General features: G+C 45.6%; 1 protein-coding gene and 2 non-coding genes across 3 annotated transcripts in view; 2 read left to right on the top strand and 1 right to left on the bottom strand.

The window, feature by feature from the left end:
* Positions 1 to 14,182, top strand: part of LOC137314523 (NACHT, LRR and PYD domains-containing protein 3-like) — a 374,540-nt gene that overhangs the window by 333,471 nt on the left and 26,887 nt on the right. The window lies entirely within an intron of this gene.
* On the top strand, positions 1,384 to 1,456 carry trnam-cau (transfer RNA methionine (anticodon CAU)). Its single transcript has one exon. It is a non-coding gene; the product is annotated as a tRNA-Met (tRNA).
* LOC137314583 (U1 spliceosomal RNA) lies at positions 13,167 to 13,329 on the bottom strand. Its single transcript, XR_010961240.1, has one exon. It is a non-coding gene; the product is annotated as a U1 spliceosomal RNA (small nuclear RNA).

The following is a 14,182-nucleotide window of genomic DNA, read 5'->3' as shown; positions in this document are numbered from 1 at the left end:
TTGGCAGAACATCTCGTCGCTGGAACTGACCAACAGGCACCAGGATGTGGCCTGGATGGTGATGAGAAGGGCCCTCCCAGTGCAGTCCTTCCAACATGCACGGAATCTCAGCACCACCTCGAGCTGCCTTCAAAGCTGCAACAGGGATGAGACCGTTGTCCGTCTTCTGGTGGACTGGACCTTCACGCAGAATGTGTGGAGAGAGATGCGTTTGTCTCTGTCCCAGTTCATCCCCAACACCTCGGTAACACAGGACGCTGTGCTCCATGGGTTGTTCCCCAGGACGTAAACTGAGACAGATATCGACTGCTGCTGGAAGACCATCAACTCGGTGAAGGAGGCCCTTTGGTCCACTCGAAACCTACAGGTTTTCCAGCTGAAGGAGCTGTCCACGAGCGAGTGTTGCCGACTGGCACACTCCAAGGTCCAGGGGAATGTGCTGCGGGATGCACTGAGGCACGGTGCGGCCTACACAAGGGCTCTATGGGGAAAGAGCACCGTGTAAAGCCATCCCACCTTTTATTACACAGAATGTATGACAAGAAATGCACTCTGCATTGTATCGAAATAATGGGATCAGAGTGTGTGCGATCTGTTTTGTATTGTTTAGAATTGAAATTGCGATTTTTACCCTGAACTGTATGCATCCTTAAATTTTATGAAATAAAGTATATTTTGAAAATAAAAAAAAATTGCTGCTCAACGGCACTCCTCTGAGCAGCGAGAGACCTGTCTGACTGTCTGAGAGAAGTCTTTTTTGCCTGAAAGTGAGTCCGGTTTGACGTGTTGTTGCACAAAGGCACTCCCTGCTGGTGAGCAGAGGAAAATGCTCGAGCAAATCAGCCATGTTCGGACAGACACAGAAAGCTTTCAGGTTTGAGAAAGGAAAAGCGCCAATATTTTAACCAGTAAGCAATCTGTAAAGTTAAGAAAGCGGCCTTGAGCTCAACACCATTCGCTCCAAAAGCAAGTTTGCTACTTTGCGCCGGAATTAAACCAGCGATTTAAGAGTAATTTTGCTTTCAAGATTTAATCTCTACAAGTTTTCCGCATTACCAGCTGAGCTATCGAAGGGAAGCAGCAAAGGTGATTGTTCACCGTGCGCCTTTTGACACTCCCGGACTCGTGGAGTTGCGTGGGCATGACCGAGACTGACTCGGTACCTGCTCATACCGCAGCGCTTTGAGAGTGTGAGCTGCTCCTTACTCTCCACAACCTGGGTTAGTGGAGCAATGGAGAACGTGTCTGGCCAGAATTCAGAAGATTGTTGGTTCGATTTCCACCTGGATGGAGAGTTTTTTGCAAACTGCCGATTAGTTTATGATTTTACAACTTGCAAACTGTCCTACTTGGTAGTGCTGCCTGGATATGTATGGATCAAGTGCCTTCTTAGCGCAGCAGGCAGCGCGTCAGTCTCATAATCTGAAGGTCCTGAGTTCAATCCTCAGAGAAGGCATCATTAAGCTTTTTTTTCCATCTTTGCTCAAGACCAAAATCAAGAATTTTTGCTGCCTGCAGCACACCAAAAGATTTGCTGCCCCTTGACCCCTCTGTACCGTAGCACGCAGTGAAGCTTAAGAAGTACATGGACCATGGGCTCGCTGAAAACTGACACCACTTTTGTTTCTGGACAATTGACCCAAGTCAAAAGGTGAGTTGGGAATACAAGAAACGATCCTGCTATCTCTCACATGCTCAGCGAGCACTCTATCAGAATCATAGAAAGGTTACAGCACGGAATGAGGCCATTTGGCCTATCGAGTCCACACCAGCTCTATGCAAGAGCAATCCAGCTTGTCCCACTCCCCCGCCCCATCCCCGGAGCCCTGCAAATGTTTTCCTTTCCATGATTGAATCAACCCCTCGGGCAGTGCATTCCAGATCCTAACCACTCGCTGCGTAAAAAAGTTTTTCCTCCTGTCACATTTGGTTCTTTTGTCAATCAACTTTAATCTATGTCCTCTGGTCCTTGACCCTTCCGCCAATGGGAACAGTTTTTCTCTATCTACTCTGTCTAAATCATTCATGATTTTGAATACCTCTATCAAATCTGCTCGCAAAAGTTTCTGTTCCAAGGAGAACAATCCCAGCTTCTCCAGTCTATCCATGAAACTAAAATCCCTCATCCCTGGAATCATTCGAGTAAATCTCTTCTGCACCCTCTGCAAGGCCTTCACATCTTTCCTAAAGTGCGGTGCCCAGGAGTGGATACAATACTCCAGTTATGGCCGAACCAGTGTTTCATAAAGGTTCATCATGACTTCCATACTTTTGTACTCTATGCCTCTATTTATAAAGCCATGGATCGCGTATGGTTTTGAACTGCTTTTTCAACCTGCACTGTCACCTTCAATGATTTGTGCACATACACCCCCAGATCTCTCTGTTCCTGTACCCATTTTAGAATTGTGCCCTCTAGTTTATATTGTCTCTCCTCGTTATTCCCACCGAAATGCATCAATTCGCATTTTTCTACGTTAATGTTCATCTGCCACGTGTCCGCCCATGACAACAGCGTGTCTATATCCTCTTGAAGTCTATCACTATTCTTCTTACTGTTTACTACCCTTCCACTGTGGGAGAACCTTCACCACACGGACTGCAGCGGTTCAAGAAGGCGGCTCACCACCACCTTCTCAAGGGCGATGAGGGATGGCCAGCGATGCCCACATCCCATGAACGAATAAAAAACAATTTCGTGTCCTCTGCAAATTTGGAAATTGTGCCCTGTACACCCAAGTCCAAGTCATTAATATATATCAAGAAAAGCAGTGGTCCCAGCACTGACCGCTGAGGAACAACACTATATACTTCCCTCCAGTCCGAAAAAACAACCGTTCACCACGACTCTCTGTTTCCTGTCCCGCAGCTAATTCTGTATCCATGTTTCTACTGCCCCCTTTATTCCATATTTGTGGTTGTTTATTGTAAATTGCCCTTCACAGTAGCTGCTTCGCACTCGCCTCCAAGCGGCTCCACGACCAGCAGAGAAATCTTGCCGTGGGTTGGCCCCCTCCCTGAATACAATCAATACTTTACTCCAATCGGTAGTATCGAGCATCAGCAAGTGAGCAACAGTAGAACTGGAAGCCACAGCAATCGTGAATGATGCTGAGAAGAGCCCGAGCCTGCGGAAGGCAGACGAGGTCACCGGAAAGGAACAGCGGCCCCGAGTTTGAGGGAGCAGCGAAGGCCCTGTCTGTCTGACTGACTGACAGAAGTCTTTTGCCTGAAAGCGGTTTGAAGTGTTGTTACGCAAAGGCACTCCCTGCCGGTGAGCAGAGGCAAATGCTCGAGCAAAACAGCCGTTTTCGGGCAGACACAGAAAGCTTGAATGTTTGAGAACGGAAAAGAGGTGCCCTGTGCCTCAGCGCCAACATGTTAAGCAGTCGGCTGTCTGTAAAGTTATGAGAACGGCCATGAGCTAATTGCTGCTTATTCCAAAAGCACGTTCACTACTTCGAACCAGCGACACTAAGGATGATTTTGATCTACTTTTGTATTAAACACTTCGATTCGAACAGCTGAGCTATCCATGGGAAGCAGTTAAGGTTTTTCCCTTTGGTGATTGTTCATTGTGCGCCTTTTGACACTCCTGGGCTCGTGGAATCGTGTGGGCATGACCAAGATCGACTCGGTACCTGCTCATACCGCAGCGCTTTGGGAGTGTGAGCTCCTACTTACCTTGTATCAGTTGGGCCAGTGGAGCAATGGACAACATGCCTGTTTACTGATAAGCCCATTGTAGATTCGGTTCCCATTTCACTCGAAGGTTTCTGTAAACTTTTTTTATTACAGAACATACATTACTACATAAAATTTAAGAATACACAGAGTTAAAATTAAATTTCACAATTTCGAAGCAATACAATACAATAAAGACCGTGTCTCACGGTATGGCCCGTCCAGTTAAAGGGGCCACACCATGAGATCTCACGGCGTGACCTGTCCAGTTAAAGGGCCTCACCCTGTGATCATAAGACCAAAATAGATGGGAGTAGGAGTTGGCCATTCGGCCCCTCGACCCCGTTCCGCCATTTAATGAGATCATGGCTGATCTGATTTTTACCTCAACTCCACTTTCCCGCCTTTTCCCCATATGCTTTGACTCCCTTGTTGACCAGAAATTTGTCTGACTCAGCCTTGAATGTATTCAATGGCTCAGCCTCCACAGCTTTTTGGGGTAAAGAATTCCAAAGATTCATGACCCTCTGGGAGAAGAAATTCCTCCTAATTTCCGTCTTAAACGGGCGAACCCTTATTCTGAGACTATGGCCCCTAGTTTTAGATTCCTCCATGAGGGGTTCCATCCTCTCAGCATCTACCCTATCGAGTCCCCTCAGAATCTTGTATTTTTCGGTTAGGTCTCCTCTCATTCTTCTAAACTCCAACGAGTATAGACCCAACCTGTACAATCTTTCCTCATGAGACAACCCTTCCATACCTGGAATCAACCAGGTGAACTTTCTACAGGCATTTGGAGAGGCAGGGACTGATTAGGAACAGTCGGCATGGTTTTGTGAGAGGAAAATCATATCTCACGAATTTGATTGAGTTTTTTGAAGGAGTAACCAAGAAGATAGATGAGGGCTGTGTAGTAGATGTGGTCTACATGGACTTTAGCAAAGCCTTTGACAAGGTACCGCATGGTAGGTTGTTACATAAGGTTAAATCTCACGGGATCCAAGGTGAGGTAGCCAATTGGATACAAAATTGGCTTGACGACAGAAGACAGAGGGTGGTTGTAGAGGGTTGTTTTTCAAACTGGAGGACTGTGACCAGCGGTGTGCCTCAGGGATCGGTGCTGGGTCCGCTGTTATTTGTTATTTATATTAATGATTTGGATCAGAATTTAGGAGGCATGGTTAGTAAGTTTGCAGATGACACCTAGATTGGTGGCATTGTGGACAGTGAAGAAGGTTATCTAGGATTGCAACGGGATCTTGATAAATTGGGCCAGTGGGCCGATGAATGGCAGATGGAGTTTAATTTAGATAAATGTGAGGTGATGCATTTTGGGAGATCGAATCGGGCCAGGACCTACTCCGTTAATGGTAGGGCGTTGGGGAGAGTTATAGAACAAAGAGATCTAGGAGTACAGGTTCATAGCTCCTTGAAAGTGGAGTCACATGTGTATAGGGTGGTGAAGAAGGCATTCGGCATGCTTGGTTTCATTGGTCGGAACATTGAATACAGGAGTTGGGATGTCTTGTTGAAGTTGTACAAGACATTAGTAAGGCCACACTTGGAATACTGTGTACAGTTCTGGTCACCCTATTATAGAAAGGATATTATTAAACTAGAAAGAGTGCAGAACAGATTTACTAGGATGTTACCGGGACTTGATGGTTTGACTTATAGGGAGAGGTTAGATTGACTGGGACTTTTTCCCCTGGAGAGTAGGAGGTTTCGGGGTGATCTTATAGAAGTCTATAAAATAATGAGGGGCATAGATAAGGTAGATAGTCAATATCTTTTCCCAAAGGTAGGGGAGTCTATAACGAGGGGACATAGATTTAAGCTGAGAGGGGAGAGATATAAAAGGATCCAGAGGGGCAATTTTTTCACTCAAAGGGTGGTGAGTTTCTGGAATGAGCCGCCAGAGGCAGTAGTAGAGGCGGGTACAATTTTGTGTTTTAAAAAGCATTTGGACAGTTACATGGGTTAGATAGGTATAGAGGGATATGGGCCAAGTGCAGGCAATTGGGACTAGCTTCGTGGTACAAACTGGGCGACATGGACATGTTGGGCCGAAGGGCCTGTTTCCATGTTGTAAACTTCTATGATTCTCTGAACTGCCTCCAATGCAAGTATGTCCTTCCTTAAATAAGGGCACCAGTACTGTATGCTGTCCTCCAGGTGCGGTCTCACCAGCACCCTGTACAGTTTTAGCATGACTTCCCTGCTTTTACACTCCGCTCCCACATAAATAAAGGCCAATATTCCGTTTGTCTTCCGGATTACCTGCTGCAACTACATGTTGAATTTTTGTGTTTCATGTACGAGGACACCCAGATCCCTCTGTACTGCAGCATTTTGTAGTATTTCACCATTCAATTAATATTTGCTTTTTTATTTTTCCTCTCAAAGTGGATGTCTTCACGCTTTGCCACGTTATATTCCATCTGCCAAATGTTTGCCCATTCGCTTAACCTGTCAATATCCCTTTGCAGACACTTTGTGCCCTCATCGCAACTAGCTTTTCCACCTATCTTTGTATCATCAGCAAACTTGGCCACAAGATACTCTGTTCCTTCATCTAAGTGATTGAGAGATATTGTAAATAGTTGAGGCTCCAGCACGGAGCCCTGTGGCACCCCACTAGTTACAGATTGTTATTTGGAAAATGACCCTTTTATCCTGACTCTTTGTTTTCTGTTAGTTAGCAAATCCTCTATCCATGACAGTATATTACCCCAACACCATGAGCTCTTATCGTGTGCAGTCATCTTTTATGTGGTACCTTATCGAACGTCTTTTGGAAATCCAAATATACTGCATCCATTGGTTCCCCCTTATCCAACCTGAGCATTACTTCCTGGTGGTGGATGGGGTGCCAATCAAGCGGGCTACTTTGTCCTGGATGGTGTCGAGCTTCTTGAGTGTTGTTGGAGCTGCACTCATCCAGGCAAGTGGAGAGTATTCCATCACACTCTTGACTTGTGCCTTGGAGATGGTGGAAAGGCTTTGGGGAGTCAGGAGGTGAGTCACTCGCCGCAGAATACCCAGCCTCTGACCTGCTCTTGTAGCCACAGTATTTATATGGCTGGTCCAGTTAAGTTTCTGGTCAATGGCGACCCCCAGGATGTTAATGGTGGGGGATTCGGCGATGGTAATGCCGTTGAATGCCAAGGGTAAGATAGTTAGACTCTCTCTTGTTGGAGATGGTCATTGCCTGGCACTTGTCTGGCGCGAATGTTACTTGCCACTTATGAGCCCAAGCCTGGATGTTGTCCAGGTCTTGCTGCATGCGGGCACGGACTTCATTATCTGAGGGGTTGCGAATGGAACTGAATACTGTGCAATCATCAGCGAACATCCCCATTTCCGAACTTATGATGGAGGGAAGGTCATTGATGAAGCAGCTGAAGATCGTTGGGCCTAGGACACTGCCCTGAGGAACTCCTGCAGCAATGTCCTGGGGCTGAGATGATTGGTCTCCAACAACCACTACCATCTTCCTTCTTGCTAGGTATGACTCCAGCCGATGGAGAGTTTTCCCCCTGATTCCCGTTGACTTCAATTTTACTCGGGCTCCTTGGTGCCACACTCGGTCAAATGCTGCCTTGATGTCAAGGGCAGTCACTCTTACCTCACCTCTGGAATTCAGCTCTTATGTCCATGTTTGTACCAAGGCTGTAATGAGGTCTGGAGCCGAGCGATCCTGGCGGAACCGAAACTGAGCATCAGTGAGCAGGTTATTTGTGAGTAAGTGCCGCTAGATAGCACCGTCGATGAAACCTTCCATCACTTTGCTGAAGATCAGTGGTCGAAATTTCGCTTTCCCCATGAGTGACCTGTGTTCGATTCGCGGCCAATGCACTCTCAATTTCATTTTAGATCTTTAATTCGCCAGCACCACTCAACCCCGCTTATAGCTGAAATTCACCATTTATTTAGGGCTGCAAGTAGTGTGGCCACTGTTTTCGGCCAGAATGGAGATGATTGGGTAATTCCCCCGTCAATCACTGCTGTAACTGACTGGGATTAATTTTACACACATAATTTGTATTATGTAATTATCCTCCCCTCATTGCATTTTACAAACATACAAACATACGAACAAGAACTAACAGCAAAAGATACTCTGGTGCATCCAGCCTGTCTCATGCAATTCTCATACCTTGTGTTTCACACTAAATACAATCCCCACTCCACCCAAAACTACGCCATCTCCTGCGAGAGGCGAAAAAACAAATGAAAACTCAGGCCAATCTGGGGGGAGAGGGAATCTAGGAGTTTCCTCTCGACCCTTAGGAGATCGAAACTGGAGCAGGAGGTTATTCTGGCCCTGGATAATTCTATGCATTACCTACCTTTTGCATGCGATGATCTGCCCCAGCCTGAAAGAGGTCCAGCTCTCGCTTGAAAGATTGCTGGAGAAATAATCAATTTATATTATGTAACTATCCTCCACTCATTGCATTTTACTGGATCAATAATCAATTTATATTATGTAACTATCCTCCACTCACTGTATTTTACTGGATCAATAATCAATTTGTATTATGTAACTATCCTCCACTCACATACTGCATTCTTCTGGCGAAATAATGAATTTGTATTATGTTAATATCCTTTTAAAGTCCGAAGTTATGTATTTGTTTGTATATAATAGGAAGTGTATGCATACTTTGTTTAAAATTGTTGTAGATTTACAGTAAAGTAGTAAAATATCTGGCAATTTCTGAAGCAAGTAGAGTTTGTTGAAATATCAGAGGTTTTTGCAAACATGCTGAGAAGGTGGGAGTTGCAGAATCGAGGTTCTACAGCGTCACCTCTGGTGGGCAGGTGTAATTACAGCATTTCACATTTACAGAGGCAGTTTTTTATTGTAAAAATTAATACAATATAGGAATTTCTAATGGAAAGAGGTGACGCAAAAGTGTGATATAAATTAACAACCGTAAGTACTTTTAAAAAACAATATTAGATGCAGGCATATGATTTATAATGTATTAGTAATTGAACTCGCTGGGCTTTGTTGTAAGGTGTCAGTAGTGGCCCAGTTGATAGCCTCCTTAACTCTGATATTGGACATTGTAGTTTCGACTCCCACTCCAGAGACTTCAGCACAAAATCTAGGCTTACTGGATTAGTCCAGTGCAGAACTAATGGAGTTTGGTACTCTGAGAGGATCTGTCTTTCAGATAAGAGATTAAACAGAGGCTCTATATTCTCTCACAGGTGGACGTGAAATAGTCTAAGGCACTATTGGAAAAAAAGCAGGCGAGTTCAACCGAGTGTCCTGGTCAATGTTTATCCTTCAACCAACATCACCAGTACAGATGATCTGCTTATTATTACATTGCTGTTTATGGGACCTTGCTCTGTGAAAATCGGCTGCTGTGTTCCTACATTACAACAGTGATTACACTTCAAAAAACACTCCATTGGCTGCAAATCGCTTCCGGACCTGCTTTGATCGTGAAGGGCGCTTTATAAATTAAAGATATTCCTCTTTTATTGTTAAATAGCAAAACCTTTGCCAAATTGTGAAGCAAAGATGTCGAGTTGGTTGGTGCATAGATTTTCCTGTACAGTACAGCAGAAGTAGGCCATTCGGCCCCTGGACCCTGCTCCTCCATTAAATAAGATCATGGCTGAACTTTAACCTTAATTCCACTTTCCCACCGTATCCACATATCACTTGATTCCCTCAGTGTCCAAAAATCGATCGATGTCAGTCTTGAATATACTCAACAACTGAGCATCAACAGCCCTCTGGGGGGCAGAAAATTCCAAAGATTCACAACCCGCTGAGTAATTGTTTTCCTCTTCTCGGTCCTAAATGGCCGACCCCTCATCTTGAGACTATGACCCCGAGTTCTGGAGTCTCCAGCCAGGGAGAGCAGCCTCTCTGCATCTACCTTGTCAAGCCTTCTAAGAATTTTATACGTTTCAATTAGATCACCACTCATTGTTCTAAAATCCAGAGAACATGAGCCCATTCTACTCAATCTCTCCTCATAGGACAACCCTCTCATCCCAGGAATCAATCCAGTGAACCTTCGTTGCACGCCCTCTAAGGCAAGTATATCCTTCCTTAGGTAAGGAGACCAAAACTGTGCACAGTACTCCAGATGTGGTCTCACCAAAGTCCTATATATTTGCAGCAAGACCTCCTTATTCGTGTACTCCAACCCCCTTGAAATATTGGATAACATAGCATTTCCCTTCCTAATTGCTTGCTGTACCTGCATGTTAACTTTCTTTGATTCGTGTACAAAGAAACCCAAATCCCCCTGACTACAACATTTCTTAGTCTCTCACCATTTAAAAAAATATTCTGCTTTTCTATTCTTGCTACCAAAGTGAATAACCTCACATTTCCCCACATTATACTCTATTTGCCACCTTCTCGCCCATTCACTTAACCTGTCTATATCCCTTTGAAGCCTCTTTGCGTCCTCCTCACCACTTACTTTCCCACCTTTGTATCGTCAACAAGTTTGGATACATTATTCTCGGTCCCCTCCTATAAGTCATTGATATAGATTGTAAACAGCTGAGGCTCCAGCACTGATCATTGAAGCACCCGTCTCGTTACTACCTGCCAACCCGAAAATGACCCATTTATTCATTACTCCTTTTTTCCAGTCCGTTAACCAATCGTCAATCCATGCTAATATATTACCTCCAATCCCATGAGCCCTAATCTTGTGTAACAATCTCTTGTGTGGCTCCTTTCTCCTGTCCCAGTGGTTTCTGGACCATCAATAGATTACCGGAAGCCCCAATAGATATCTGGAGCACCAATAGATTTCTCCCGTCCCAATGGTTTACTCCAGCTTTTCTTTTTCAAAAAAATGTACTTTATTAATAAAATTTGCAGCAATGCATACAGTACAGTTGTCATATCACATTCGAAACGTACACAATACAGATTATACAATTTGCAGGTTACATCAAGTACGGTTCAATGAACACATTGTACATAATTACAGTTCATCACACTATGGGGTGTCTCATTGCATTATACTCAACACAGATTGTTGATTACAGATTCATTACAGGTACATTACAGATTCATTACAGGTACATTACAGCAATTTGAATTTTACATTCTGCCCAGGGTTTTTTTTCCCCTGATTTCAGCCCCTCGGTATAAAATGGCGGGAAGGCTATAAACGGTTGCCTTTCCCCACAGAGCCTTTGCGGTGGCCGCACCCATCCTCAGTGCGTCCCTGAGCACGTAGTCCTGGACCTTGGAATGTGCCAGTCTGCAACACTCGGTCGAGGACAGCTCCATGCACTGGATGACCAGCAGGTTTCGGGCAGACCAAAGGGCGTCTTTCACCAAGTTAATGGACTTCCAGCAGCAGTTGATGTCTGTCTCGGTGTGCGTCCCCGGGAACAGCCCGTAGAGCACACAGTCCTGTGTTACGGAGCTGCTCGGGACGAACTTGGACAGATACCACTGCATCTCTCTCCAGACCTTCTTTGCAAAGGCGCATTCCAGAATGAGATGGGTGACGGTTTGGTCTGCACCGCAGCCTCCTCGGGGACAATGTGCGGTGGCGCTGAGAGACCGGGAGTGCAAGAAGGATCTGAAAGGAAGGGCCCTTCTCACCACCAGCCAAGCTATGTCTTGGTGCTTGTTTGAAAGTTCTGGCGATGTTTTTATTTATATATTTCAAAAATATACTTTATTCATAAAAATTGTAAAGGTAAACAGAACAATGCAACTATCACAATACAACTACAGGTCATACATGATAAATACAGTTCATGACACTCCAGGGTGCCTCATTGCACTTGCAATCAGTATAGATTACAGTTACATTACAGCAATTACAGTCATTACAAGGAGTTTTTTTTGGTTTCCAGTCCCTCGGCCTACGATGGCGAGAGTGTCCTCATCTGTGGCCTTTCCCCATCGAGCTTTTGCGGTGGCTGCATCTCACCGCCCAGTCCTGGAAATGCTTTAATATCTAAGGGTTACTAGGTATTTTACAGAAAAGAACGACGAACACCATTGTTAATCGGCCAGCAAGTCCTTCGAGGTGATAGCTCAGATTGTAAACAATTTTACAACACCAAGTTATAGTCCAACAAATAAATTTTTAATCCCACAAGCTTTCGGAGGAGGTCGCGGCAGGGCGCTGACTCTTGGCCTTCTTTGGGGCATCCTTGCTTGTTGCCCCCTCCTCCGCTGTGTTGTTTTTGGCCGCCTGGGCGTAGCTGAGGTTGCGTTCGGGGCAGACCCTGTAGAGATGGCCTTCCAGCCCGCACAGGTTGCAGCGCTTGCTCTCCTTGCAGTCCTTAGTCTGGTGTCCTTCCTGCTTGCAGTTCTTGCAGACGGTTGCAGTGCAGGTGTTCGCCAAATGGCCGGATTTGCCGCAGGTGCGACAGACTCTGGGCTGCCCCACGTACGTGATTTTTCCTCGACTTCCTCCGATGGCGAAGCTGGAGGGAGGGTGGACGATGTTGCCGTGGGCGTCCAGTCTCAACGTTGCCGTGACCTCCCTCTTGCTGGTCCAGATCCCAAACTGGTCGGTGACGTCGACGCTGTTCTGCGCCCCGTCGACGTATCTGGCGAGGAACGTCAGCACATCGGCGACCGGGACGTGTGGGTTGTACATGTGTACAATCAGCTTGCGATTCCTCTGCGTTGGGAGGGTGAAGAGCGGCTCCGCAGCGAGCATGGCCAGCAGTCCGACGCTCCCCTTCTCCTTGAAGACTTGAAGAAGCTTCTGGCGTCCAGCGACGGTCTTGAAGGTGACGTCAAAATGTCCACTTCGAGGGAAATCCTGGAGGCAGAAGATGTCCGTCGCTTTGAATCCACAGCAGTCGAGCAGAACGCGTTTGACGAAAAGCTCCCGATCCACCGGCGAAACACATTCGACTGTCGTTACCGTCACCCTGACGGTGTTTGGCACACCATGGCCGACTGCCCGGGTGCCCTTCCCTGCCATTGCAGTGTTGATGTGGTCCTTATGCAAATTTAGGGGCGGAGCCAGCACACAAACGACCAATCACAGCAAAGTCCGCACTTTGCGAGCGCACGAGGTCGCGGCCAGCGTTCCAGTCCGCTCAGATCCAAATAAGCCCGAAAAGGAACACACTTGATCTTAGCCAAAAGGCACTCCAGGGTGCCTCATTGCACTTGCAATCAGCATAGATTACAGTTACATTACAGCAATTACAATCATTACAAGGAGTTTTTTTTGGTTTCCAGTCCCTCGGCCTACGATGGCGAGAGTGTCCTAAACTGTGGCCTTTCCCCATCGAGCTTTTGCGGCGGCTGCATCTCAGCGCCCAGTCCTGGAAATGCTTTAATATCTAAGGGTTACGAGGTATTTTACAGAAAAACGACAAACAACACTATTAATCGGCCAGCAAGTCGTTTGCGCTGATCGCTCAAATAGTCACTGATTCGAGATTACTCCATTAATAACTCATCACTCTGGGAGCAAACTTCATTTCTATCTTTAGTCATGAACCAGGGGAGAGCGCGAACACAGTCCCCACTACCACAAATTTTGCAGTCGAGTATCCCGCATTTGAGGACATCGCAGGCGTCAGCACACCCGGAGTGCAATGGGTTAGCCTCATCCTGGGAGAACCTCCTTCCTGATCAAGGTCTCTCCCCTGCTAGGTAAGTATGCTCGAACAGTGTTGCAAATTCCCATCCAACGGCAGTCAATACTCTTTCACATTAGGGCAAGTAAGAATTTTAAACGTTCATTTTCCATTTTGATAAGTAATGTTTACTGGAGATGTAAGAATCATTGTTTTTCCATCATTTCCTTGGTTAAGTATGATAGCTTTTGAAGATTCAACTGCATTCGCTGCCTCATTTGCATATCACACATAAAAGGAAAGAACGCCCCCCCCCCATTCGCCGGATTGAATGGATAATTCCTGAATGGTTCTGCCCATTTGCAGCTCATCTCTTGTTTCTTTACTTTTCCCACTACCGCCCTCCTCGCCTTGAATCATCATCATCATCCCTCTTGTCATTTAATCACTCCTGCCCTCCCACTCAATCTCAGACCTTTCCTTTTGTTCTTTCCTCCCCCATTTTGCCTGGCCCTGAAGTTGCTTAAAAACTGTTAAATCTTTTAACTTCTTCCAGTTCTGACGAAATGTCATCGACCTCAAACGTTAAACCTGTTTTTTTTTCAAAAAATATACTTTATTCATAAAATTTGCAGCAATACATACAAGACAGTTGTCATATCACATTCCAAACGTACACAATACAGATTATACAATATTCAGGTTACATCAAGTACAGTTCAATGAACACATTGGACATAATGACAGTTCATGACAGTCGAGGGTACCTCATTGCATTACACTCAATACAGGTGATTCATTACAGATTAATTCCAGTTACATTACAGATTGATTACAGGTACATTACATCAATTTGAATTTTACATTCTGCCTGAGGGAGTTTTTAAGGGCATAAGAAATAGGAGCAGGAGTCGGCCACACGGCCCCTCGATCCTGC

The sequence above is a fragment of the Heptranchias perlo genome, unplaced genomic scaffold (assembly GCF_035084215.1).
Source record: "Heptranchias perlo isolate sHepPer1 unplaced genomic scaffold, sHepPer1.hap1 HAP1_SCAFFOLD_52, whole genome shotgun sequence".
Taxonomy (NCBI): domain Eukaryota; kingdom Metazoa; phylum Chordata; class Chondrichthyes; order Hexanchiformes; family Hexanchidae; genus Heptranchias; species Heptranchias perlo.
Note: the sequence above shows the minus strand (reverse complement) of the source record. Positions and strands in the feature narration are given on the sequence as shown.